Source organism: Astatotilapia calliptera, chromosome 17 (genome assembly GCF_900246225.1).
Source record: "Astatotilapia calliptera chromosome 17, fAstCal1.2, whole genome shotgun sequence".
Taxonomy (NCBI): domain Eukaryota; kingdom Metazoa; phylum Chordata; class Actinopteri; order Cichliformes; family Cichlidae; genus Astatotilapia; species Astatotilapia calliptera.
Genome location: NC_039318.1, coordinates 32513062 through 32539258, shown reverse-complemented (window position 1 = coordinate 32539258; position 26197 = coordinate 32513062).

Genomic DNA, 26197 nt, shown 5'->3' with positions numbered 1-26197 from the left:
AGGGTATTACTTGCAGAAGAATGAAGCCCACATGATGTCACAATGACCTTGACCAAAATCCATTTATCCTTCAGTCCAGGCGAATGTTTGCGGCCAAAATTTGGAGAAATTCATTTGAAGACTTCAAGAGCTACACTATTCATCCGCCAGCCGCAGAGGTATGAATATTAAGCAAGACTCAGCAGATAATTAGCTTGTCTTTGCATGGATGTAAGCAAGGAGAAAAGCAACATGATAAAACAACCGGGTACATGCTTCATGAAGAACTATTTCTTCAACACACAGCAAATGTTTGTGCATTAAATCATTTCTGATGTGAAGTTGCTTATGTGCACAGTCTGGTGGGATCCCTAATCATGTGCCTCAGACAGAAATGACAAGCCAGCCAGACAAAGTATCCTGCCAATCGGCCAGACCGAGACTGAGGTATGTAGGCGGCATAATGGATTGAAGACAGAGCCAGGACAGGGCTGCTGCAGGTCTGCTCTCAGTTTCAGCCAGACAACTCGCAGCAGCCATGGCCCCAGCTGAGCTCCGAGCCTCAGAGGCAGAGAGAGATGGCTCAAGGTGTGAAACTCAAGCCATAACTGAGCCGTGTGGGCTTTTGTTTCATGGCTAATTACCGCTGACTCCTGACTCTCATCCCTTCCCCCACACACCTCTTGCTTTCTCTTTCCTCCATCACCCCTGTGCTCTGCTCTGTCTTGCTGTTCACCAGTGGAAAAGGTATTACTAATGACAGAAGAAGGTTACCCAATTTATCTTCGGGCAAAACCTTTCAGAGTTAGCTCTACTTGTGTCCCTGCAGAGCTTAGATTGCCGAAGGGGTGAAAAAGGCATGCACAGAGAAAAACAGTAACAAACAGGAACTTGGCTGATCCTGATTTTAATTTGCTTCAAACAGCCAACTATAATATTTCTGGTTTATTATTTATACAATAGCATTTTTAAGGTAAGGAATCTAAAACCTAAATGTATTTCTGAAGTGTGATGGGAAAACCAGTTACCAAACACCTAAAGGAATGTTCTGATACAGTTTTCTCAGAGAAAAAGTTTGATGTACTTGTAGCTTTAGAGAACACCTGACTTATGAATTATTATTGCTGTTGATGAAGCCTTATCTATGTTGCTGAAATCCACCCAAAATATTGCCTGTAAAGCCACTCAGGGGAACCAAGGAAAACGCTATTTCTCAGTGATTTTATCACCAAACAGCAACAGGTGCAAAAAAGTAAACTTAGCTAAAGTTCTTTTGAATTTTTATTACAAAAAAGGATGACAGTGCGATAGCAAAGTGGATACTACAGGACAGAAATGTGCTGCTTTTTTTTTTTTTTTTCTGTCCCGTTTGGCTCTTTTGCCATCAGAATTGTTGTCTAAAGGCAAACAAAGATGCCCAACGTAATGGTCCATTTGATTCACCTTTTATTGTTTATTTTATTTTCACTTACTGAATACGGGACAGACTTGACTGGAGGAAAGAAGGGGAGAAAGAAAGAGGGAAAGAGAAACAGCTGAGAAGAGGGACGGGGGAGAAGGGCAAAAAACAACAGAACGGGCAGAGAAAAAAAAATGCATATATCAATCACCTGGATCACCTGCTGAGAAAGAAAAAAGAAAACAAGCAGAAGAGAACAAGAGTAATAGAATAAACAGCATCACAATGATATATGGAAATATCACAGTAAATACTAAATGTTAAACATTATTGTGCAGCACATAAGATCAACAGAACACAGTGTGCTTTGAGGTAGGAGCCAAAAAGGGTGTAGTTTGTGGGTGTGATCACCCGTGTGTACACCTGTGAGCATGGATGCGCTTGTTTTTTTTTTGTTTTTTTTAAAAGGTTCCTTCATGTAATAATCTGCTAGAGGGTGTGGGGGGGCCACAGCCCCGTCCTCCAGGGCATGAAGCAGGTATGGAGGAGATCAAAACTCCAGACATCCAGAGGCCCTCAGAACACAAGAGACCAAGGAAGACCAACAGAGGGGCAGCCGCGCCACTGTCCCAGAAAGAGCTGAGGAGAGTCCCAGATGAGGGCTCACTCAGCAGCCGCGGAGCAGAAGCCAGGGGGGGTTGCAGTGACGCGCCCGTGAGCTCCGCCGGCAGCCAGCCGTGCCTGAGTGACCGAGTCCCAGGCCAAGAGGCCGGGGGCACCCCACCTCAGAAATGTGCTGCTAACACAACTTCAACTCTTTGCAAGCACCTGCACAGACAGCATGCTAACGCTAAGCTAGCCATGAACCCAGAGTAATGTTAAAGCTTTGACTGCTGACATCAGCTCAGCAGCCAGACCCTGAATTTCAACAGGTAACAAAAGCAGCGATGAGAAGTCAGGCTTGAAACCTCCATTTCTACCTGTTTCTTTGAGCGAGTTTTCGAGATTTGTGTTGATGTCTGGGACTGTAGTTTAAGGAATTCTATTTTACTGGTGGTTATAACAGTGCGTTTCAGATCATTTTACAGAGTAACAAGAAAGTAATGTAATGAAAGTAATGTACTGCAGTCCTTGTAAAAAAATAAAAAGTAATGTGTGATACATTACTTTTTTTTTTTTAGTAACAACCCCAACACAGCTAATGAAACTTGGGAAATTTAACTGGAAATGTAACTGGAATCCTTTAGTACAAACTGGTATTGGTACTCAAAGATTCCCGGTTGACAAGTGTGACCACTCAGACACAAAAAAAACTTCTACTGCCATAACAGTTTTCTTTTCAAAGTCTTATCTTTTGAGTCTCTGAGCGCCTGCACTGATGTATAATGGAAATGGCGGTAGAAACCAACACAGTAATACATTTGTGTCCCCAACAGTCACAGCCGTGGTGCACATGAAATCAACAGGTGCTTCCCCTGCCACTGTTTATGTGGACAATAACAGCGGGTGACAATGTGCTCTGGTACTGAGAATTGGCACGAGTTAATTTAGCATGAATCGGTATTCTGCAGTTCCAACAGTACCACTCTGTGCCCTAAAAAGTATTGAGTTTGATACCTAATTAAATGCTTTATCTATTTTTAAAAAGTAAAAAAGTTGTACTTTTAAACAAATTAAATTGCTTTAAGCATTTCTTAACAAAATAGTGCTACACCAATACTTTCTTGTAGCATTTGTTAATTAAATATCCTAGCATGCACCTAAAAGGCATTGCTAATGGCATCTCATTGTTTTTAAAGACTCTGGAGAAAGCTAACAACCTTTTCTTTACTTTAGTCAAGCAGGGCTAACTTCCTAGCTCTAGTTGTATACTTAACACCCAGATTTCAAAGTGACATCAATATTCACAATGGACCTCATTTACTAACATGATGGTGGAAACATTTTTACCATATGTGAAATACAAATGCATATGCAAAATTTAATTGAAACATGCGTGCTGGCCTATTTCACTCTTACCAGCATCCATATGTCACAAGTCTTTATAACATCTGATCCCACTTGGCTGTAAAAGGCAAATACTGATGAATAAACATTTGTACGTACAATTTACACACAGATTTGAATGGACACACTGTAAATAAATGAGTGTAAATCATAAATATAAAGTAATGAGTGCTATTGTGTGGGGTGGTGAAAGCAAATATTGATATTTCCGTTGAACACTTTGCTAAACATTTTGGAAACAAAATGTACATTCAAAAGTGTGGCAGGAAGTTGCTGTTGTTGTTCAGAAAAGGAAAAAGATGTTTTGGAAATAGATACGAAAAAAAAGAGAACAGGACCATAAAGATAAGGGTGAAAAGCGAGGGGAAAGTGACTGTCATGTCTATGTTGAAAAATGAGGAGCAGATGTCCACAGCTGTTAACGACTAAGCCCTGATTAAACAGTAATTAATCCGCAGAGGCCAAAAGAGTCACTACGACATTTATCAGGTTTTATCTGCTCTGGAAAAGCCAAAGATTAATGCAACCACTAATACACTTGGATTGGAAAAGGTGGACACAAACACTGATGTCAGAGATCTTGAAGGGAGAGAGTCAATGAACTCTCACCTATATCACTTAAAGCAACATTTTTCCTGGGTGGGAATGTTACACGCAGGCGGCATATCAGATGTGCCAGTTGAGTGCGATTTTCTGGGCCAACGTCTTCCTCGGATGCCATCCAATCATCGCCTACTCCATCATCCCTTAGCTGTCCTGCTTCATGTCTGCCACCTTAAAGTCCTGATTATAGAAATGCCAAACTATTCAGTAGCACAATTTATCATGACACTCGCCATGTTCTCTGTAGTGACTGATCATCTTCTGCCTCTGCACCAGGAAAAGCTGTCAGTTTGAAACCTACCTTGTGTCCTGACCTTTGTGATATTCCTCACATTTCTTTTCCTACCAATTCCTTTGTAGAAACCTGCCAAGTACCTCTCTGGTGCGTGCAAAAAAAAAACTCAAGAGATTTGTGGCAACAAGACAATTTTTACAGAGCTATTACCTGAAAGCAGTCAGAGGCAGTATGCACCATGCAAACTGTGGGGTTTTTAGTGATCTCACTAAACATGACATGAGATATGGGAATAAAAACAGAGTCTTGCGGCAGATCGTGAAACACATTAAACGTAATCTATTCATTCATGCTCCTGGATAGAAATTCCCGCTCATAGTTGCAAAATCTTATCTCTTGATTTGTGGTCATAAATTTGAAAGTGCAAGTCCACATTTGGCGACCTGTGAGAGGCATCAGTCACTTTCCACTTTCCCGAGAAACTTCAGTTCAAACATATCATCGGTCATTTTAATGTTATTATTTGGGTTAAATTTACACGTAAGCGCTTTTTTCATTCCCAGTTTATTTTAATTTTCACTTGCCATTCCGTGGTTAAGCTTGGGCAACAGAAATACTCAGTTATGCATCACCATTACTTGGTTAGGACTCAAATCCAGGGGGATCCTCCTCAGACTTGTTGATTGCTCCAGCAGGCGCTCAGCCAATATGGACTCCCATGTTAAAATGCCCAATTTAAGAGATGGAATTAATGTAATTGCAGCTTGGTTCAAAATTCTTTTTGATCTCCACAAATAATTGCTGGTTTAATAACAACTTTACCAGGTACAAAAATCACTTGTTTGGATTTAATGAAGGCATTTTCTGTAAAGCCTAACAACCTCAACAGGCGTCTCTGCCATTATTAATTGGATGCATTCAAATTTCCTCCAGCTCATGCAGTAAAACTGAGGTTTTACATGTTTGGCCCTGAAAGTTTGTCTTAAGGAAATCAATCAGTGCCTCAGCCCCCTCGCCAATAACACCAAATCATCTGCAAATAGCCTTGGTATCATCTTTGACTAACATCTGAATTTTGAATAAGCTCATCCAGTCTTGTTTCCTTCATCGCAGAAATATTGCAAAAATCAAACCTTTGCTGTCATTCAGTTATTTGAGACATTTAGTACACATTTTAATCTTCTCCCACTTTGATTATTGTAATTCAGTTTTCATTTATATCTCTCAGTTCTCGATAGCCTGTTTCCAATTAGTGCAGAATGGAGTAGGCGCCCGCTAACAAAAACTTGGCCACACTCACATATCATATCTTTTTCACTGCCTTTCAGTGAAAAATCTCTACAGCCAGAGTTTGCGAGACATTATTATCACAGTCAACCTCTGCGATCTTCTAACCAGTGTCTCCTAACTTTGCTCCTTTATTTTTGGAGCGAAGCTTGCAACTAATGTGAATGGAAATGTGCATGTTGGGATGAATCTCTGACTGTATGGTTGCTTATGTGTCTGTTTATGTGTCTGTACCTACAAATATGTATACTTTAACGTGTGGCTACTACGCTTGCAAAGGTGAAAAGTTTTATAAAATATTGATATCATTACTGTTATTTTAGATTCTAAGTTTTAAAGACAGTTATGGCTTCATCAAATGTCTGTATTCTTGGATGTATGAGCATATGTGGTCTGAGGATAAAGCATACTTCAAAATGAATACCATTTATTTTAGAGTTGTCTGAACAATGTTTTTCTGTGGCTGTTCCTATGTTAAGGTCCTCTTCTGCTTCTCATGGCTCGGTTGTGCCAGAAGATTCCATTTGGGCGCCTCTATTGTTTCTGTTATATTCGTTCCCTCTTCAGAACATTTTGAACACATGTAAGGACATCTTTTATTGCTTCTATCACTTAGGCAACATTCAGGAATATATCTCTTTTAAGCCCTAAGATTTTTCTAGGTCATGCATAGTTGCTTGGACTATTAAAAACTGGATGGTTGATAATTTTCTTCCTGCTCCTTGTTTGTTTCCCTAATACATTTCTGCCTAGTGTAAAGGAAAATCATAGGTCAGAGACCATATTTACTAAATCTTCTATCAGGAATTGTGGAGTAGTTTTTTGACTTAGCATGGACTTGGGATGTTGATGGTAAATCTCTCGTTCCCCCGTGTTTTTTCCCCTTAAGAGACATTGCCAGGTTGAGATCTGCTGTATCACGTCTGGATTGCTGTAATTCATTGTTCACTTGTCTCAACAAAACTGTCGCAGAACATCAGATAATTGTTCAGAATGCAACCATATTCCCATGTCGCACTCTTGCTAATTTAGTTTATTTTGTCTCCTGTAGGCTGAAAACTAAAGGAGACAGAGCTTTTGCCACAGTGGCCCCCAGATTCTGTAACTCTTTCCCAGTCGTCTTTTGTCCTTTCTCCATTCCCTTCACCCCCAACTGGTTACGGCAGATAGCTGCCCTGGTTTCTTCCTGTGAAAAGGGAGTTTTTCCATCCACTGTTGGCAAATGTTTGTTCATAGAGGGCCATTGGGGTTTTCTCTGTATTATTATAGGGTCTTTACCTTAGAATAGAAAGCACCTTGACCTGACTGTTGTTGTGTTTTGGTGGTATATAAACAAAACTGAATTGAATTGAAATGAGTTGAGCCCAAGATCGCCGGGTTCAGTGGCTTCTCTTAAAAGGAAGTCAGAATCTCCTATGTTTGAACTTGCGTTTGGCTAACTTTTTGTTCGTATGTTTTATTATGTTTGTTGTTAAGCACTGGTAATATTTACCTTGAAAGGTAATATGATATATAAATAAAAGTCTCCGTGGGAGTAGTGTAAAACAAGGTTAAACATCCATACCAAAGGATTGCATTTTCATGCCCATTTTGCCACAAGCCCCAGAATAAACATCATCAGCTCACTGCTTTGTTGTTTCACAAGAAAAAAGATTGATGAAATGTGAGTAGGTCAATGTGGACAAGTTCATAAAAATATACTGAATGAAATTAATACGAATAAATGATGGGGAAAAAGTAACGCTTAGGGTCCCTCGTGACATGGCATTTGATTATATTTTTTTAGGCACTTAAATAATTGGGAGCTCTAAATCTATGATCGACTCAAGCAAACGTAAAACCCACAGTGCCTTTGACATTTGCGGAGGTTCACCTTCTGTGGTGTGGTAGAAAAGTGTGGACAAGTGGAGGGAAAAATGAAATCTAATTCTGACCTGCTGAGAAAAGCAGGCAAAGATTAACCAAAGCGCATTGAATATACAGAAAATTACAGGTTGAAGTGTATGAGCATATGAAACTGAAGGAGCGTTTAATTAGAGTCCTTGCTATTGATTAAGTTGGGCAGAGGTGGGTTTTTCATGCGCTGCTTGGGCTTTTGTGGAGCAATTTATTTTCCACACAGCAGCAGGCAGAAAGGACCCATCCTGCAGAGAAATTAAGCTGCTGGATGAAAGAAATTTAAGATAAGACAGGCAACCAAGGGGTAGGGGAGGAGAGAGATGGAACAGAAACAGTGTAGATAGATTTTATTTTCCATTTAACGCAACTGGGGCAGTTAATTCTAATTTCAATTGATGAAGGGAGAAGGGTTAAAAATATGTAGTGGGAAGCAGGAGCATCAACTAGATAATGGGAACTCAAGACAGAATAAAACTGTGCGACACTGAGGGGTAATAAAGAGTGGAGTAAAAAGCTGAGAAGAATGGATGGTGCAAGAGATCAGTATAGGCTACGTAAGACTGTGTGTGAGTGTGTGTTTGTGATGAATGGAGGCGGTGGGCGTGATCTTTTTGGCAGAGCAGTCTCGACAGCTGTAGCTTCTGTGAGCAGAAGCAGCAGCATCAGCAGCGGTGGCCGCAAACATCTGTCTCTGCTGCTGTGCCCTTTATACAGCGGAAGATTTGCAAACCCTACACCACAAGTGCCCCTCTGATAGGCTCAGACTTGAGCAATTTAAAAAAGAGTGATGTGTTTTTCAGAAAACTCATCAGTGAGGGTTTTAAAAGGCTAAATGGAAATTAATCGAGAAAGCACAATATTATGTTTATTTTTGTCATGCAGAAAACTGAAGCTGTTGCCAATCAGCAGTGTTCCAGATGGTAGTGCATGCTGGATCAGAGATCCCAAACACACTGCTAACTCAGGAAAAACATACCTGGATGGAACAAGCACACAACTGGCACACCATCAGTCGTGGATTGGCCTCCCCTTCAACATTATCAAAACAGCATGGGATCATCTTCACAGAGAACGGAACAAAAGGCAGCCAACATCCAAAGAAGAGCTTTGTGTGTGTGTGTGTCCAAGTCTTACCATATCATCAACTTAATACTATCCGTGCATTGCTTGTATATGCGGTTAAATAGTGTTTTGACTTGAATGTCCTTCAGGAAGCCTGGAGAAATTATAAGAATGCTGCCCTACAGAGTTCAGGTTGTTTTTAAGAATAAAGGTGATGATACCAAATACTGACTTTCAGGTTAGTTAGAATTCTACACACTCTGTATTTGCCTTATATACTGTATTTTTCCATGTGATTGCATTTTTCAATAAATTGCTGCATTATGTAATATGCATTATAGAACATAAAAAAATGAGTGGTGGCTCAAGACTTTTGCACATCACTGTAGATAAACTTTATTAGTTGAGGATATGCAAAGATGTAGAAATACAATGAAGCATCAGAAGAGATGGGCAGTCAATGCAATAGAAAATAATAGATAAACAAATTAATTAATTGAAAATAATCGAAATTAAAAAGGGGAAGTACAACCTTGAACATAAATGACTCTCTCATAAGTGTATAACCTGAAGAAGAGAAAAGCGTTTAGCACTGTCAGACTGCATATTGCTCTCTCGTTATTAAAATGGCTCTTGACAAGGTCACAAGAGCTTGTCAGGCCCCTACGCTATTAACTAACTTTCACATATTCCACTAAGAGTAAGAAGCTTATGTCTTCTAAAGTTGCAAGCGACATTTCAGCAAAAATAATACATATAACCAACCGGTGGCGCTGCTTCTTATTGGTACTACTTGGCCTTGGCCCTTGCCTGCTTTCTCAATTTGCATAAATATGAGTTTAAAATGGCAGTGTGAAATGAAGCCACCTGATGAACTCATTCCAGGTTAGCTGCGAGTCCATTAAGTTTATTAGGCTGGCAGCAAGCGCAGGCCACCACCCGACGTTAGGTATGTGAGGCAGGACGGCTTGCATCTGGCAGATGGCTGAATACATGCGATTCACTCAGATGTTTGGATATGTGTGCACACACAGACATCTGAAGAAAAAGTAATGCATGAGCTTTGTTACACATGCTAACATTAACACACAACTTGGTTTATGAGATTAGTTAATAGTAGTGATTTTTTTTTAAAGATACCCACAGCTAGCACATCTGTTTAGATGTTTTTTCCTGTGCAATCATGGATGCACATGGATCCACACACTTAACTAATTTTACTTAAGAGGACACTAATTACATTAAATTAAATATGTGAAGAGTGTGGAATATATACATCTATAATAATGAAACTGCTCCATTCCTTCCAGTCATATCATTCAAAGAGCCCCCTGTGCTAAAATTAACGGATGAAGACAAAGCCAGCGAATAATATGAGAGAATAACATGTTTTGCTTCGTCCTGGTGTCCTTCCATTTTTTAAATCCTTTTCTCTATTGTCTCTTTGAGTAGGGGTGGAAACGGGTCAGGTCTCGCACCAAAAGAGCGCTGGCAGTAAAATCCAAGCAGGAACGGAGCCCAGTTAAGGGACTTGCTCAGTAAAGGGATTTGAGTCTCTCAGGCAGCGCTTACTCACAGGTTAGGATTATGGCCATTGTTGGGGCTTTGGGGTCTGCCAGTCTTAGTGGGAGGCTAGCAGGAAGTGCTGCCTGGGAGGCTGATCTCATGTTAGCAAGTCTCAAGTTTCACCTCCCTGTAACACTACTGGTAAGCTGTCTTAGCCTCCTTGGGAGTAATAGGAAAGGAACTATGAACAAGATAAATAAATAAATACATAAACAAAATAATCTCAATAAATTGTTGCAGTCTAATGTGTTGTTAACATTTGGGTAAAAATATGCTTAAAAATAAAATGCAAAAAATTGTATTTTTCAAAAAGAAGTGTTTTTGCAACCAGAGGAATCACCTCCAGCTGAACATTAGAGGGAATGACCATTTGAGGTTTCTGTGTTGGTTTTACTTTTCACATCCTGAAATTTATGCTTTCTGTGATGTGGAAGCTAGTTTCACAAAAGACTGAACAATTTAAAATTTTGACCAATCACACTGCCCATTGCCTTCCTAAATCCATGGCTAAAAACACTCCTCAGTGCTCCAGTACCTGTGTATGATATTGAAGGTGACCAAAAACATACACCAGCAATCAGACTTGCATATTAGAAAATTCTTAATAGGATGGCGGTGGCTCAGGAGGAAGAGCAGGTCAGCTACCAATCGGAAGGTCGGCAGATCGATCTCAGTCCCCTCAAGTGTGCATGTCGAAATATCCTTGGGCAAAATATTGAATGCTGAGCTGGCTCCAATGCATCCATCGGAGAGTATGTGAATATCAGAGATGCTTCCACTGAAATGTGGATGTGAATGTCAGACAGTGTGCTCATCTATAGATAGAAGCACTGTACGAATGTGGCTGGCTGAATGACACTCATAGTAGAAAGTGCTTTAAGTGCTCAACTTTCTGTACCTCAAATTCTGCTGTAATTTTACCTGTTTAACTTGTTCTGTAGTTTGTCTCACATATGCAAAAGACTAAAATGATGTGATCACATTGTTGCAACATTATATAAACCAGTAAAATAGCCTCCCCATGACAACAAGGCAGGCAATTGCACCCCAGCCCTGATTATTCCAAATGGATTAAGAAATACATACAGTTATTACATAATGTGCATTTGAGAATTATGTAGCTGTAGCCAGCTCTCCCTCTGCGCTCTGCCAAAGCATCCCATTTTACATCCAGTTATAAAAGAACAACACCTTCGCATGGATGTTTATTTAAAACTTTGAACAAATGTGCCAAAAAAACCAGAAAGAAAATTCCAGACACTATGCAAGACTAACTTCCTCTCCAGGGTTTCAGTTTTTATCCTCGCCGCAATGACGCGAAGCTGTGCTTCAAACAGAATCCAACAGAAATTGTTGACATGGACGAAGAGTAGTATTTTTTCAAAAGTGAGTGTAGCTGGGTGGTTTTTTTTTCTTCAAAACTTGCTCTGTGGTTTTTACACAGGAGACTTCCAACCATCCACACACACACACACACACACACACACACACACACACACACACACACACACACACACACACACACACACACACACACACACACACACACAATCAATGGTTTCATGTGTATGATGTAGTGCTAGAGGTGGTGTTGGTGGGAGTTAACACCACTGCTATGAAGCCTTAAAAAAAACAAAAAACTATCAAGAGTGAGAGTTTGATACAGTCTGGTCATGGAAGCCACGGCACTGGGGAGACAGCGAAAGCCTTTGTGACAAAGTGAGAGTACAGTGCACGTTGGAGAGGGAGGGAGGGGGAGTGCTGTAGCTTCCACAAGCTGTAGCAGAGAGAGAGGAAAGAAAAAAAATGGCAAGGCATGCAGAAAGAAACAGCAGAAAAGGAGGCGTCGAATGTAAGAAATGCTTGGCTGGTTTACCATGACTGCTCCGAGGGACACCCGTTGTGTTTGATCTCACAGGGAACGTCACATGGGAGAGATAACTCCACAACACTTCTCAGTGGGGCTCTCCGCTTCTCCATAACCTCCATGCATCCCCTCAGCTGAGAGCGAGAAACGCCGATACAAACAAGGGAGAAGGGGGAGGCGAACAAACAATGAAGTATGATTTATGAACACTTCTCAGGCTCCCTTCCTGCATCCCTGTTGGTGATGGTTGGGGAGGGGGGGGGGGTGAACAATGCTGACTCCTCTGAGGGAGAGCATGTACCCCCTCCCTCCTCCACTTGTCTTTTAGCCCAGAGATCTATTTGTGCTGACTTCTTAAAAGCCATTCAGAGTGTCACTCGGACAAAGTGGAAGGGCCCTAATTGCATTTAACAAAGTGAAAGCAGATCTGCACAAGCGTAAATGGATTGGATTTCTCGCTTTATTCAATCGTTCCCATAATGCACCTCTGTCACTTTGTAAAACTCTGTCACTTTGTGTGCTTTCAACATTTCCTTCTATTTAGGCTAGTTAAACATGTGTCACATCAACTAGCTATTGCTAACACTGGAAAATCTAAATCTTTAGAGGCTGTTTAGAGAACATTTTTACTCTCAGAAGCCGTTGATTCAGGTTAGCTAGAAACAACATTTTCTCATTTCCTATATAATGAGTTGGACCTTTGCTGATTTCACAACAAGAGGTAATTCGCTATACTCGCGTCTTTACTTTCACAGCTGCAGACTGATTGTATGCAGAGCAGCAGTCACCCACTCATGAGAGTCTTGTTTAGTGCTTTTCATAATGGAAAACAATGCAGTGGATGGTTATTAACCATATTCGATGAGCTCATAATTTCATCTCTATTGCTTCTGAAATCTAATCAAGCTCTTAGCTCAATGTCAGATGTATGGCTTGTGGCAGTGGTCCCGGGTAGCTCAATTTATCTATCAATCGCTTACAGTTTGTTAAAAGCGAGTATGGGTCCATTGTACTCTGTGTTTCCCTGCGCCACTATCCCTGGCATGGCAACACCTGTTCTGTCCTCCTTGCTTCCGTTTACTGCCTCCAGCTGGTGTCTGATTAATTTGTAGTGTACCTGAAGAGCACAAATGTGCAATCTGTATCGCTTACTTCTCCAAAAGAATTATATCTTTGTTCATATACCCGATATATACATCAGTTGACACTTTGATACTGTTTGTAACTGTTACAGTTCTCATTAATGCAAATATATCCAATCAGCCAATCATATGTCAGAAACTTGATGCATTTAGGCACGTAGACATATCCAAAATGACCTGCCCAAAAACTGAGCTTCAGAAAGGGAAAGAAAGATGGTTTAACTGACTCTAAATGTGGTATGGTTTGTTGGTGGCAGGCATACTAATCTACTGAGATTTTCCTCACACAGCCATCTCTGGGGTTTCTCTGAAAAAGAGAAACTATCCAGTGAGCGTGAGTTCTCTGGTGGTAAACTGCCTTGATATTGTGAAAGGTGAGAGGAGAATGGCCGGACTGTTTCAGGCAGATAGAAAGGTGGCAGGGACTCAATTAAGCACTTGTTGCTACCAAGGTATGCAAAAGAGCATCTCTGAACACAGAACATGTTAAAGCTTGAAGCAGATGGGCAGACAAGTAGCAGAAGGCCACTCCTGTCAGCTCAGAACAGAAAATCGAAGTTACAGTTCACTCAAAAAAAAAAAAAAAAAAAAAGCAGACAATAAAGTGTACAAGACTGTAAAAAACATTGTCTGGTCCGATGAGCCACAATCAAACACAGTCAAACAATCCTACAATCAAACGGTAGGGTTAAAATTTGACATAAACAACATGAAACCATGGATCCATCACCCCTTGTTTCAGTTTTTGAGACTGGTGGTAATGTAATGTAATTGTGTGGTGGACTAGTTTCTTGGCATGTTTGGGTCCCTTAGTACTAAGTGAGCAATGTTTAAATCCCAGAATTTACCTGAGTATTGTTGCTGACCATGTCCATCCCTTTATGATCACAGTGTCCCATCTTCTGAAGCCTGCTTCCAGCGGGATGAAATCCATGTTACCACATCACAAAGCTTGAACATGAGCTCAGGTTCACTGTATTCAAATGATCTCCACAGTCACCAGATCTCAATCCAGTACAGCACCATTGGGATATTGTGGAATGGGAAATTTGCATCATGGATGTGCAACAACTGCACAATACTATCAGGGAAAAATAGCCTAAAATCTCTGAGGAATGTTTTCAGCACCGTGTTGAATCCATGCCATAAAGAATTAAGACAGCTCTGAAGGGAAAGTCAGGTCTTAGCAAAATGTACCTCAGAAAGTAGTCAGTGTATGTTTTATTCATAAATAATGATACATGCACATTTGGCTGGCTGACTGGCTTTTTACTGGCCGACTACTTTTCAGTCAGTAAAAAGTTCAGTAAAAGTACTCCGAACACAGTGTGACAGTACCGCATTGATTTAAAAATCATGCCGTGGAAGATGTTGTTAAGTAAAAGAGTATTTAAATACCACATCTTTATTTATTATCATGCATTCAAAGCTAATTTTAGCTGTTGTTTTTTTAGAATTTGTGTGGAATTAATGGCTGCTTTCATTTGAGTGTCAGAGGACAACTCAGACTGAAGGTTGATGTTAATTAGTCCTATAATTTATAATAACATAATCCATATATTCATTATGGATTAAATAATAAACAGTGAAAAATGCTGTCACAAATTCTCCAAATTATTCTGAACAAAGACGCAAATTTTCTGCTAATCCACTAGTTAATTAATTCTCCCGTGTATCTGTAAGCTGGAGAATAGTTTAGAAAATTATAAACTCAAATAACTTTTTTTCTAAGTTTTTTTAATATAAAAAAGATATTTACATATTTTGCAGAAAGTTTGTAGATAAAAGAAGTGAAATAAAAAGTGCAACAATTTCTTCTCAGATGTGCTGTGGTAGAAGTAAATAAACATCACTGCAGCAACAGCTCTGCATTACAAAAAAAATGGTTAAAACTGTAAGAATTACTGACAAAGGACCCTGCAATTTGAATATTTCGCCTAAAACTAGAAAACCTCTGTGTGTTTGCCCATTCGCTTTGATAAAATGTGCCAAACTGTGCTCGAAGATGTGCTGCAAGCGTATCTCTCCTGTCATTCCAGACCTGTCATCCCTCACCTGGCCAGCAGCTGTAACTATTGAGTTTCCCGACTCAGCTCATCACCTGCTTCCCCAACTGCTTCTTATGAGCCATTACCCTCAGGAGATACAGTGCACAGATGTTTTGATGACCACCTGCCTCCCGTAGAGCTCCACATTAATTTCCTGGTCTGGCTGCAGTCTCATTCCTCACCGCAATTGTGCATTTTGACCTACAATCACCTCACCTGTTTTGCCTCCCGAGCCGGCTTTTGTCCTCCAGCGCTGTGATTCAGCGTCACACTTCCTCATCCCGTCTGCCTTTCTCTAACTCCCCTCCTGCATGACCTTTCAACAGCGTGTGGCTTGGCAGTCTCCATCTTAAAAGGTGGGGGTGGTTCGGGTGGCATGCTTCCTTGCGAGGGTGATAATGACCTGTTACCATGAATGTGAGGAGACAGTGGGCATTTATTATGGAGTGATGGGAATAAAGGAAGGGGCGGGACATGAGAGGAGCAGCATGCCTTAATAGCACAAATGCAAGTAAACTGAGCTAAATATAACTGCCAACATGAGGTATTTTAAAAGCTGCCCAGCCCCTGGCACTGCTTCACCATTTATTGACCGACAGAGCCAACATGCAGTAGCTTAAAGAAATATCAAAAAGAGCATGAATACTTTGGGGAAATGATGTAAACTTTCTCTCTTTACCCATCACAAGTGTATGTGTGTGTGACAACAAAGCTTTAAATTAGCTTGCAATGTTAGGATAGAAACTATTCCCAAACAGGCTGTTATTCGATTCAGCATACTACACTCAACAAAAATATAAACGCAACACCTTTGTTACTGCTCCCATTCCCCATGGGATGGACGTAGAGACCTAAAATTCATTCCAGATACACAATATAACCATCCCTCCCAAACAGTGGTCACAAATCAGTCCAAATGTGTGGTAGTGGGCACATCTGCCATATTGAGATAATCCATCCCACCTCACAGGTGTGCCACATCAGGATGCTGATCTGACATCATGAGTAGTGCACAGGTGTACCTCAGACTGCCCACAACAAAAGGCCACCCTGGAATGTGCAGTTTTTTGCACTATTGGGGGTCTGGGGACCCAGAACCGGTCAGTATCTGGTGTGACCACCATTTGCCTCATGCAGTGCAACACATCGTCGCATGGAGTCTATCAGATTGTCAATTGTGGCCTGTGGAATGTTGGTCCACTCCACTTCAATGGCTGTGCGAGGTTGTTGGATATTCGTGGGAACTGGTACACGCTGTCGTATACGCCGGTCAAGCACATCCCGAACATGCTCAATGGGTGACATGTCCGGTGAGTATGCTGGCCATGCAAGAACTGGGACATTCTCAGCTGCCATCTGCCCTGAACAATGTGAACCATGATTCATCCGTGAAGCGCACACCTCTCCAACGTGCCAGACGCCATCGAATGTGAGCATTTGCCCACACAAGTCTGTTACGGCGACGAGCTGGAGTCAGGTCAAGACCCCGATGAGGACGACGGGCATGCAGTTGAGCGTCCCTGAGACGGTTTCTGACAGTTTGTGCAGAAATTGTTTGGTTGTGCAAACCAATTGTTCCAGCAGCTGTCTGGGTGGCTGGTCTCAGACGATCTTGGAGGTGAATCTGCTGGATGTGGAGGTCCTGGGCTGGTGTGGTTACACGAGGTCTGCGGTTGTGAGGCCGGTTGGATGTGCTGCCATATTCTCTGAAACGCCTGTGGAGACGGCTTATGGTTGAGAAATGAACATTCAATGCACGGGCGACAGATCTGGTTGACATTCCTGCTGTCAGCATGCCAATTGCACGCTCCCTCATTGCTTGTGGCATCTGTGGCATTTTGCTGTGAGACAAAACTGCACATTCCAGGGTGGCCTTTTGTTGTGGGCAGTCTGAGGTACACCTGTGCACTACTCATGATGTCAGATCAGCATCCTGATGTGGCACACCTGTGAGGTGGGATGGATTATCTCAATATGGCAGATGTGCCCACTACCACACATTTGGACTGATTTGTGACCACTGTTTGGGAGGGATGGTTATATTGTGTATCTGGAATGAATTTTAGGTCTCTACGTCCATCCCATGGGGAATGGGAGCAGTAACAAAGGTGTTGCGTTTATATTTTTGTTGAGTGTATATATGTGAACTGTCGTGCTATACCTTGAATGTCAACCCCATTCGTTACTCTTATGATCATTAGAGTGCACCTTCCAGCACATGTGACTGACACTCTTCCGAGCATAATTATAACACAGAATTACCGCTCGCTCAACCTTGAGTCGATCGCCTTCTCCCTGGAAACACATCCGTCTCCGTAAAAAGCAATTAAACACTGACAAATCAAAGCCTACATTCTATGATACACCCTGCCTGCGAAGCCTGCAGTGAGAGGTCGAACACCGAGCGACATGAAAGATTAAATGTATCAATAATGCATTCGGGCAGAATGATTCAGTGGGGGCACCTAAATGAGGCGTCACTGCCTTGTCACACTGGGGAACAGGTGCACCACCGCCGAAGCTCCTGTGCCGCCGCATACGGCGCGTATATTTGGCATGTCAGATGAACAGGTGTTGTGTATAATTCATCTTTGTTCCATATTTCATGTACAGGAGCAAGAGAGCGGTTTTGGAGTCTACAGGGGAGTGGGGTGGGGTGGGTGGAGGGGCTCTTTGCCAGACTGCTGGCTCAATGTGGTGCTTCACCTCAGGAGGTCTCTCAGTGAGGTCCTATTTCAGGAGTACTTGTTTGTGTTTGTTTCGCCATATGAGCTTTATGGATTTCCATCCAATGATGCTTGCTTAATGGTCGCGTATTAATCAGGATATGGCTGCAAAACCCCCAAACTGGAATACGCTAGTAAATAAAAGAAACACTAAGCAGCTCTCAAATGTATTTTTCATGACATCTCAAAGGAGCCGCAACAGCCGAAAAAAGATGAACATGAAGTGGAATACTGGATTAATCCACCGAGACGAGGTAATATACATGAACCCACTGTCAATCGCCGATTTTTAGTACGCCCTTGAAAAGATTTTACTGCCAAACCGTGACAAATTTGCGCTGTCACATAAAAATAAAGCTGTTGTTAAAATCACAATATTTCTTTCTCTAATAATATTTTTAAAATATGAATTCCCAAAAGCCTCTTTACATTTGAATTATAGTACATTCTGTTCAATTTAGTCAGCAAATGGTAATTCAACTGCACCACTTGAGGGGGAAAAGTACAGAATGCCTTTTTTCCTCTCTCCGTCTCTCTCTCTCTCATGTAATGGACAAAGTATCCGTTAACAGAAATAAAGTGAGTCATCGATATGCCACTCACATGCCTGCGAGGAATTCTGCACCATAATTGTTTCAACTTAGGCTGTTATTCATGTCCTGTACGGGTTTCCTCCAAGAGTGTCAGAGGGTTTTAAGTAGAGGCCCGGCTTTGCAGCAGACAAAATTCAGTAATGAAACAGGGGTCACATGTATTTTTCATTTGGGTGTCAGAGGAGCAGTAAGGCAAGATCTTGATGTTAATTGTAGTGCGCTGGAATGAAACAGCACACTGGATGATGTAAAAAGTGATGGCGTTAAAATGGAATTTTAGTTTTGAACATCTCTAAAGTAAGGGAACATTCTAAGCCTCATTTCCCTTTTTAAAAACTGATAAAGCAATAGCTATAAATTGCTTGTTGATGATAGAGGTTTGTTTTTTGATCCATGGATTGTCTATGGAGGCTATGGATAGCCTATTAAAAGAGGAAAATCTCTAAAAAGAGGAAAGCGAAAGCAGACTTATCATTGTCTTAGCTTGCTTTTGTTATTATGTCTTCAAACTTACCTTTAAATGTAAGCTTTTATTGTGAAAAGAAAAGTACGATGTATCTAATTAATCCCTCTGTTTGTGTCTGTCTATTCTTCATTCATCTGTCCAACTTAGAAATTGGCAGATGCACACACTACACACTACAAAAAGGTGTTGTTTGATTTTAAGTTGCTTTGATTGAGGGAGTGAGGTGATGATGTCACGGTTCACACAGTTTTTACAGCTCACATGCACCGTAATGTCATCATCAAAGACAAACGTGTGTCTTTGATGATGACGACAATGCCTAGCAACAACAGAAATGTGCTTTGTTGATTGATTGCCCAGCAATAGAGAGAGAGAGAAAGCACCCCTCAACCTAACATCCTCAACGCCCTGCCAATCACTCGGATCCCCCACAATTCACCTGCCAAGTTCAGAACAGATCAGATAAACAGTTTTTCAGATGGACAAAGAACAGACACACATACAGAGATTCCTTTATTTAACAGTGAGCCTCAGAGGATTGGGTATCACATTAATCAGTTGTTGCTAGATCTTTATCGTTTGAGTAACAGTAGTCAGCTTACAGACTGTATATAAAAGATGGCTATAACCTTTGGGTCATAAAAATGAAGCCCACATGTAAGTGCCTTAACCCTGCATTTTTTTCCTAAATATCACTAGTTGTCAATGGTCTGCTCTGTTGTGAAGTCTGTGAGAAAATGGATTTATGTCACCAATAGTCAGAAGCACTTTTTTTTTTTAAACAGACCCAGTCCTATTAGTCCTATTTGATTTTGACTTACATTTGACTTACCATTCTTAGTTTACTCTTTAAAGCTTCTCTCATATTGGCAAGCTCGGGTCCTCTACCAGAGGCCTGGGAGCTTGAGGGTCCTGCGCAGTATCTTAGCTGTTCCCAGGACTGCGCTCTTCTGGACACAGATCTCCGATGTTATTCCCGGGATCTGCTGGAGCCACTCGCCTAGCTTGGGAGTCACCGCACCTAGTGCGCCGATTACCACTGGGACCACCGTTACCTTCACCCTCCACATCCTCTCGAGCTCTTCTCTGAGCCCTTGGTATTTCTCCAGCTTCTCGTGTTCCTTCTTCCTGATATTGCTGTCATTCGGAACCACTACATCGATCACTACGATCTTCTTCTGTTTGTCTACCACCACTATGTCCGGTTGGTTAGCCACCACCATTTTGTCCGTCTGTATCTGGAAGTCCCACAGGATCTTAGCTCGGTCATTCTCCACCACCCTTGGGGGCATCTCCCATTTATCCCCATACTGGCCTCCAATAGTGTAGTGGTTAGACTTCACGCCTTTGGAACAGAGGATCGCAAGTTCGATTCCTGCATGGGGCTTCTGTATCCAGTAACGGTATATATATATATATATATATATGAAATGCATAAGGTTGGATCCCTGAGGAAATTTTCTCAAACTTGACCTCCTTAAATTTGACTTGCTCTGTTTTTAGCTTGTTTCCGTCTAACGGCTGGCAATCATATGAGAGTGCAGAGTCCTCAGTCAGATGCACAACTTAATTATATTATTTTTATTGCACTCAGTTCATTGATTTATGTTTGCAGCCTATCCAAAACTTCTTGGTAAATGGGTAGGGATTCTAACAATGGCTTTAATTCCTAAATAGTTTTGTTAAATCCCTTGAATTAAAGATGAAAGTATGTACTTCAGTCACATCTTGATTGATTTAAAATCTACTGTGATGTTGTTAAGAGACAAGACTACAAAACTAACTTTATATTTCAGCTTATTTCATTGGCACAATGATTATAAACTTGTTTCCTGCAATAAGGGTAATAAGCTCTGACAAGACGATCACACATCATAAGCTCATTAATAAAAAGCACACAGACAAGGTGACTAGCAACCTGGCAAACAAAGTGCAGCATTTAGAAGCTAAAGAGGTGAAAAAAAATCCTTTAGAGATCAGTGGGAATGTTGGATATACATTCCTCAGGTGGAGGGAAGTGTGACACCAGATGAGTACTGTCTACTTTGCTTAGCTCTCAGTATGTAGAAGATTTCAGTGAAATTCGTGCAATACAAAAACACTGAACCACGAACTCTCAATACATAACTTTTGCATTAAGAGGATACTTTTTATAAATGTTTGAATTTTTTGCAAATATTTTCGCTGTATCCAATCATTTAGTTCATAATGGGTGCAGTGTAGCAGATTGATAATATACTATAAGCCTGACGTAAGTAACCGGCATTTCTTAAAAATGGAATTGAACTGGCTGAGTTCTGCTGTTCTACTCATTATTACCCCCATTACAAGGTGCAAAAAACTGCACTCCATTACAGTGTGGAACAGCCACAGGGGGTTAGAGGAATTTCATTGGTAGCTGTAGAGGGAAGGCAGAACCACTTTAGGTGTACTCTGTATTTGCTCTGTAAACTTTTTGCTAGCTCAATAGCAAACGCTTTCCAGTGTTTATAATGATTATGTCTTAATTGCTTTGTTCATTTTGTTCTTACGGAAACCTCCAATTCCATTTTGAGAGGATATTCTGCAAAATCCCTTATTATGCCACTTATAAGCCTTTATGTTGTGCAGATCCCGCAGTGTGATTTAAATGGGATCAGACAGTTACACAAACAACAATTAAAAGCTTGGTTAAGTTTGTTCTTCCTGATTACCACTGAAGTTGGTCCCTGCATACAAAGCAGCTCCTCCACAACAAATGTCTGTTGATGTGCATTTGTGATGATCAAGGCTTCGTTCAAAAGCCGCCTCTGTCCCTCCCACTACACAATGCACTCTCATCCAAGGCCTTTATGAATAAGGCCAGTCACTTTACAAAGACAGATGGTAATAGTCTAGTCAGTCTGGGACTTGGAGAGCCGTGTGTTTGTAGCTGTCTATTGCTCTGTCATAACAGTATATAGTCAAATGAGGTGATACATTTTGATTGGGAAACACAAGGAAAATCAGATGCCTGTCAAGGATTTAACAAATCATCTGTACATCAAGGCAAATAGAAAGCCATGCACTACTCATAGTTATCCTTCATGGTTCTAGGCAAGATAGGGCACTGTGATTGCCTGGAAAGTTGATGGTAATAAAGGCAAATGGAAAACCACAATATGCTCAATATGCTGTGCTTAGTATGGAGCAACAGTTTAAATGGCTATGAGATAGAAAGCATTCTGGATGCCCAATACTATTGGATAAAATCATAGTTATAGAATGTGACTGAGTACATTTACTTGAATACCGAAGTACAGCTTTATAGACAGACAGACACACACAGACAGAACTTGTCCTGAAGTGGATTATCATCTGCTGTTTGGAACTACTTTTATTTTAGGGCAAGTGATGTTAACCAAGATCAAATCATGTGAGTGCTGTAGAATTGTGTCTGCACCACAAATCAACACAACTTATTCAACCACCTGAAAACACACCACAGACGGCAGCATAATAATACATGAAGGCCAAGAAGAGCAATCCAACTGTTGCTAATGTGAATTGTCCAACATCTGCTCAGACGTCCATAAAAATGAGCCTGCACAGTGCGTCTGTGCATCCATCCAGGTCACAAAGATACAATGAAATCATCAACAGAGTCACATTGCATTTGGCTAAATATGTGTCCAATAAACAAGGTTTTGTGAAAATGGTCAACTTACTGGACAAAAGACATGATGTCCCTAATATGGCAATACTTGCCTGCATGCAAAACCGTGCAGGGAAATAGAGAGGGAACTCACGGCCAGTGTTGCCAACTTAGTGACTTTGTCACTATATTTAGCGAGTTTTCAGACCCAGGGGTCTGAAAAAGAAAAAAAAAACAACAACGTGAAAGCGCGTATCGCTTTTACTCTCAACAAGCAGCGGGTGCTGTAACGCAGTCAGTTCTTCTTTTACTCTTTGACTCTTATGCTGTTTTGTGGATCACAAGGTTTAAAACTACTTATAAGCACACACACACAAAGTAACTCCACCAGAGTGCCTATTTCGGGTCACTTTTGCCGGTCCAAGCCCGGGTTAAAGGAGCAGGGTTGGAATTGTGACATTAAACTTAAACCCCCACAGATCGCCATTTGGCATTTTCTACCTTTAAAACCCGAGAGCAGCCAAATGGCTTTTAGCTAGGCTTTAGCTTCAGCCAAGTGGAAGCTAAATTGGCTAGTCATTCATATGTAAATTGGGTCGTTATCTGGGAATTCTGGAGGGAGGGGAGTGGGGGTGTGTGATTGAGGGCGTGGGGGAGCTGCTAAAAGCTGTGCACTTCCTTTTGTGTTTCATCTTGATGCATTCTCAATCATCCAGGGAAATAAATCTCCAAAAGTCACCAACTTGGAGTGTTTCAGTTTGCCATCTTAGGGAGAAATCAACACACATGGGTGTATGTCCTTTGTTGCTGAGATTTATTGATAAAAACAGTACAAAAAACCAACCATTTGTACACATATTTACAAATGGCCTGCTGAGTGGTGCATGGCGCATGTTCATTGGTTCATGGACCTCCCTGAACTAATGGCATTTATTGCAATTGTCATCTTGCGGGGGATTAACAGGGTTCCATCTCTAAATGACTGCTGGTGGGCAAACCTGGGAAACCCACAGATAATTGGAACTATGGCACGAAACCGCTTCCAAGACATCATGCAACACCTACGCTTTGATGACAAGTCCACCCGCAGTGATCGAGCAAAGACTGATAAGTTCGCTGCAATTTCCAGTGTGTGGGGATCATTTGTCACCAACTGCATCACGTGCTACAACCCTGGTCTACATATCACCGTTGATGAACAGCTTTTCCCATCAAAGACTCGGTGCTGTTTCCTGCAGTATATTGCAAGTAAACCTGACAAGTTTGGGATCAAGTTTTGGGTGGCTTGCGACCTAAAATCCAAGTACATTTGCAATGTCTTCCCATATCTTGGCAAGGACCCCAATCGTCCCACTGGGGAGAGACTTTCTGAAAATGTAGTAATGAGGCTGATGGAACCATTCCTAGACAAGGGCAGAAATGTTACCACGGACAATTTTTTCACATCGCTTTCACTTGCACAAAAACTTCTTAGACGGAAAACCACCATCCTCGGCACAGTCAACAGGATTCGCAGGGAAATTCCTCAATCCACTAGACAGACAGATCGCAATGAATTCACCACTCAGGTATGTTACAGGTCTTTTGTGGTTCTATGTTTATGTGTTTCATTGTGTGTAAAAGGGCTATTGAAATAACAATTTATCTTATTTCTTAGGTGTTTTCAACCTCTGCTGCCACGCTGACGGCGTATGCGGCCAAACGGAAGAAGACAGTCTATATTCTTAGCAGCATGCACAGCGTGGTTCAGACTGATAACACCACCAAAAGGAAGCCAAACACTGTCTCCGTTTACAACAAAACAAAGTGTGGCGTGGATGTGATGGACCAGATGGTTCGGGAGTACACTGTCCGCAAAGGAACACGGCGCTGGCCAGTCGCCGTGTTTTATAACATGATTGACATGGCAGCACTGAATGCACATGTGCTGTATCAAGCATGCACCGGGACGAAGGAAAGACGGGTGGACTTCCTGGTGGCGCTTGCAACAGAGTTGGCTCGCTCTCATGTAGCTGGGAAGAAGGCAAGAAAAGAACAGTTGCTTCGGACACAACCCTCCACACCTAGCCCTGGAAAAAGAGCCACGTGTCAGTTCAAACACAACTGCAAGAACAATCATGCCACTGTGCGATGTGTTCACTGCAAAAGATACACATGTGGTAAATGCAGACTACAGATACCATGGCAGTGCCAGGATTGTGAGTGATTGCTGAAAATGTTGAATTGTACTCACTCACTTTTTATTATTATTTGTAAATATGTGTACAAATGGTTGGTTTTTTGTACTGTTTTTATCAATAAATCTCAGCAACAAAGGACATACACCCATGTGTGTTGATTTCTCCCTAAGATGGCAAACTGAAACACTCCAAGTTGGTGACTTTTGGAGATTTATTTCCCTGGATGATTGAGAATGCATCAAGATGAAACACAAAAGGAAGTGCACAGCTTTTAGCAGCTCCCCCACGCCCTCAATCACACACCCCCACTCCCCTCCCTCCAGAATTCTCAGATAACGACCCAATTTACATATGAATGACTAGCCAATTTAGCTTCCACTTGGCTGAAGCTAAAGCCTAGCTAAAAGCCTACCAGCCATTTGGCTGCTCTCGGGTTTTATAGGTAGAAAGATAGAAGCCTGGGGGATGCTAGTGTTAAAAAACAATAATTGCTAAAAGAAATTTAATTTGAAGCATTTATGACGTTTTTTACTCACTTTATGTCTCTTCCATGTTATTTCTCTCTCCAACAAAATAGGTTACAATTAGATTAGCATGACCAATTATGTAAATTAGGCGATGACGTCATTTAGCGACTTCTAGTGACTTTTAGGACAACCAATAGCGATTTTCCTTACTGAGGAGTTGGCAACACTGCTCACGGCAGTCAAATACTTTGCTTTGAGTTTCAGTCACATTCATCACATTCAGGTGGAATGAATAGAGTGAAAGCATTTAGATTTTGCTTTGAGGAGATCCACTTAGGTCTGTTGAATGCACACCATATTTCTTTGTTAAGATGTTTTAATTACCAGGAATGTAGCAAAATGTAGACATAAAAGTTGTTGATTTAATTTTGGTTATGATACAATTTTTTATTTATATTCTTAATTTTTTTCTGAGGGATGTGCTGAATTCAGGTAAATAGGGACGAGCAATTTTAATCTGATGCAAAGACTGAAGCATCTTTACGTCTGACTGAGATCTTTCACAGACATGTGAAGCATGTTTTCATAATAGTACGATTAAAACATTTCTTGTCACTAAAATCAATGAATAATAATAAATAATCAGGATCAAGTTACCAGCAATGTTTATTTAATAAAATAAAAGTCCTCAACATCTGGAACATTAAAGAGCTGTATACATCAGTGGATCAATAATTATGATCTAAAGTACTGAATGCTGAAAAGTGCAATTCTACATAATGGGTATACTTACAGCACGGTGGCACGGTGGTTAGCACTGTTGCCGCACAGCAAGAAGGTCCTGAGTTCAATTCCAACACCAGGCCGGGGCCTTTCTGTGTGGAGTTTGCATGTTCTCCCCGTGTTTGCGTGGGTTCCCTCCGGGTACTCCGGCTTCCTCCCACCGTCCAAAGACATGCAGCTTGTGGGGATAGGTTAATTGGAAAATCCAAATTGTCACTAGGTGTGAATGTGCGAATGAATGTGAGTGCGAATGGTTGTCTGTCCCTGTGTGTTGG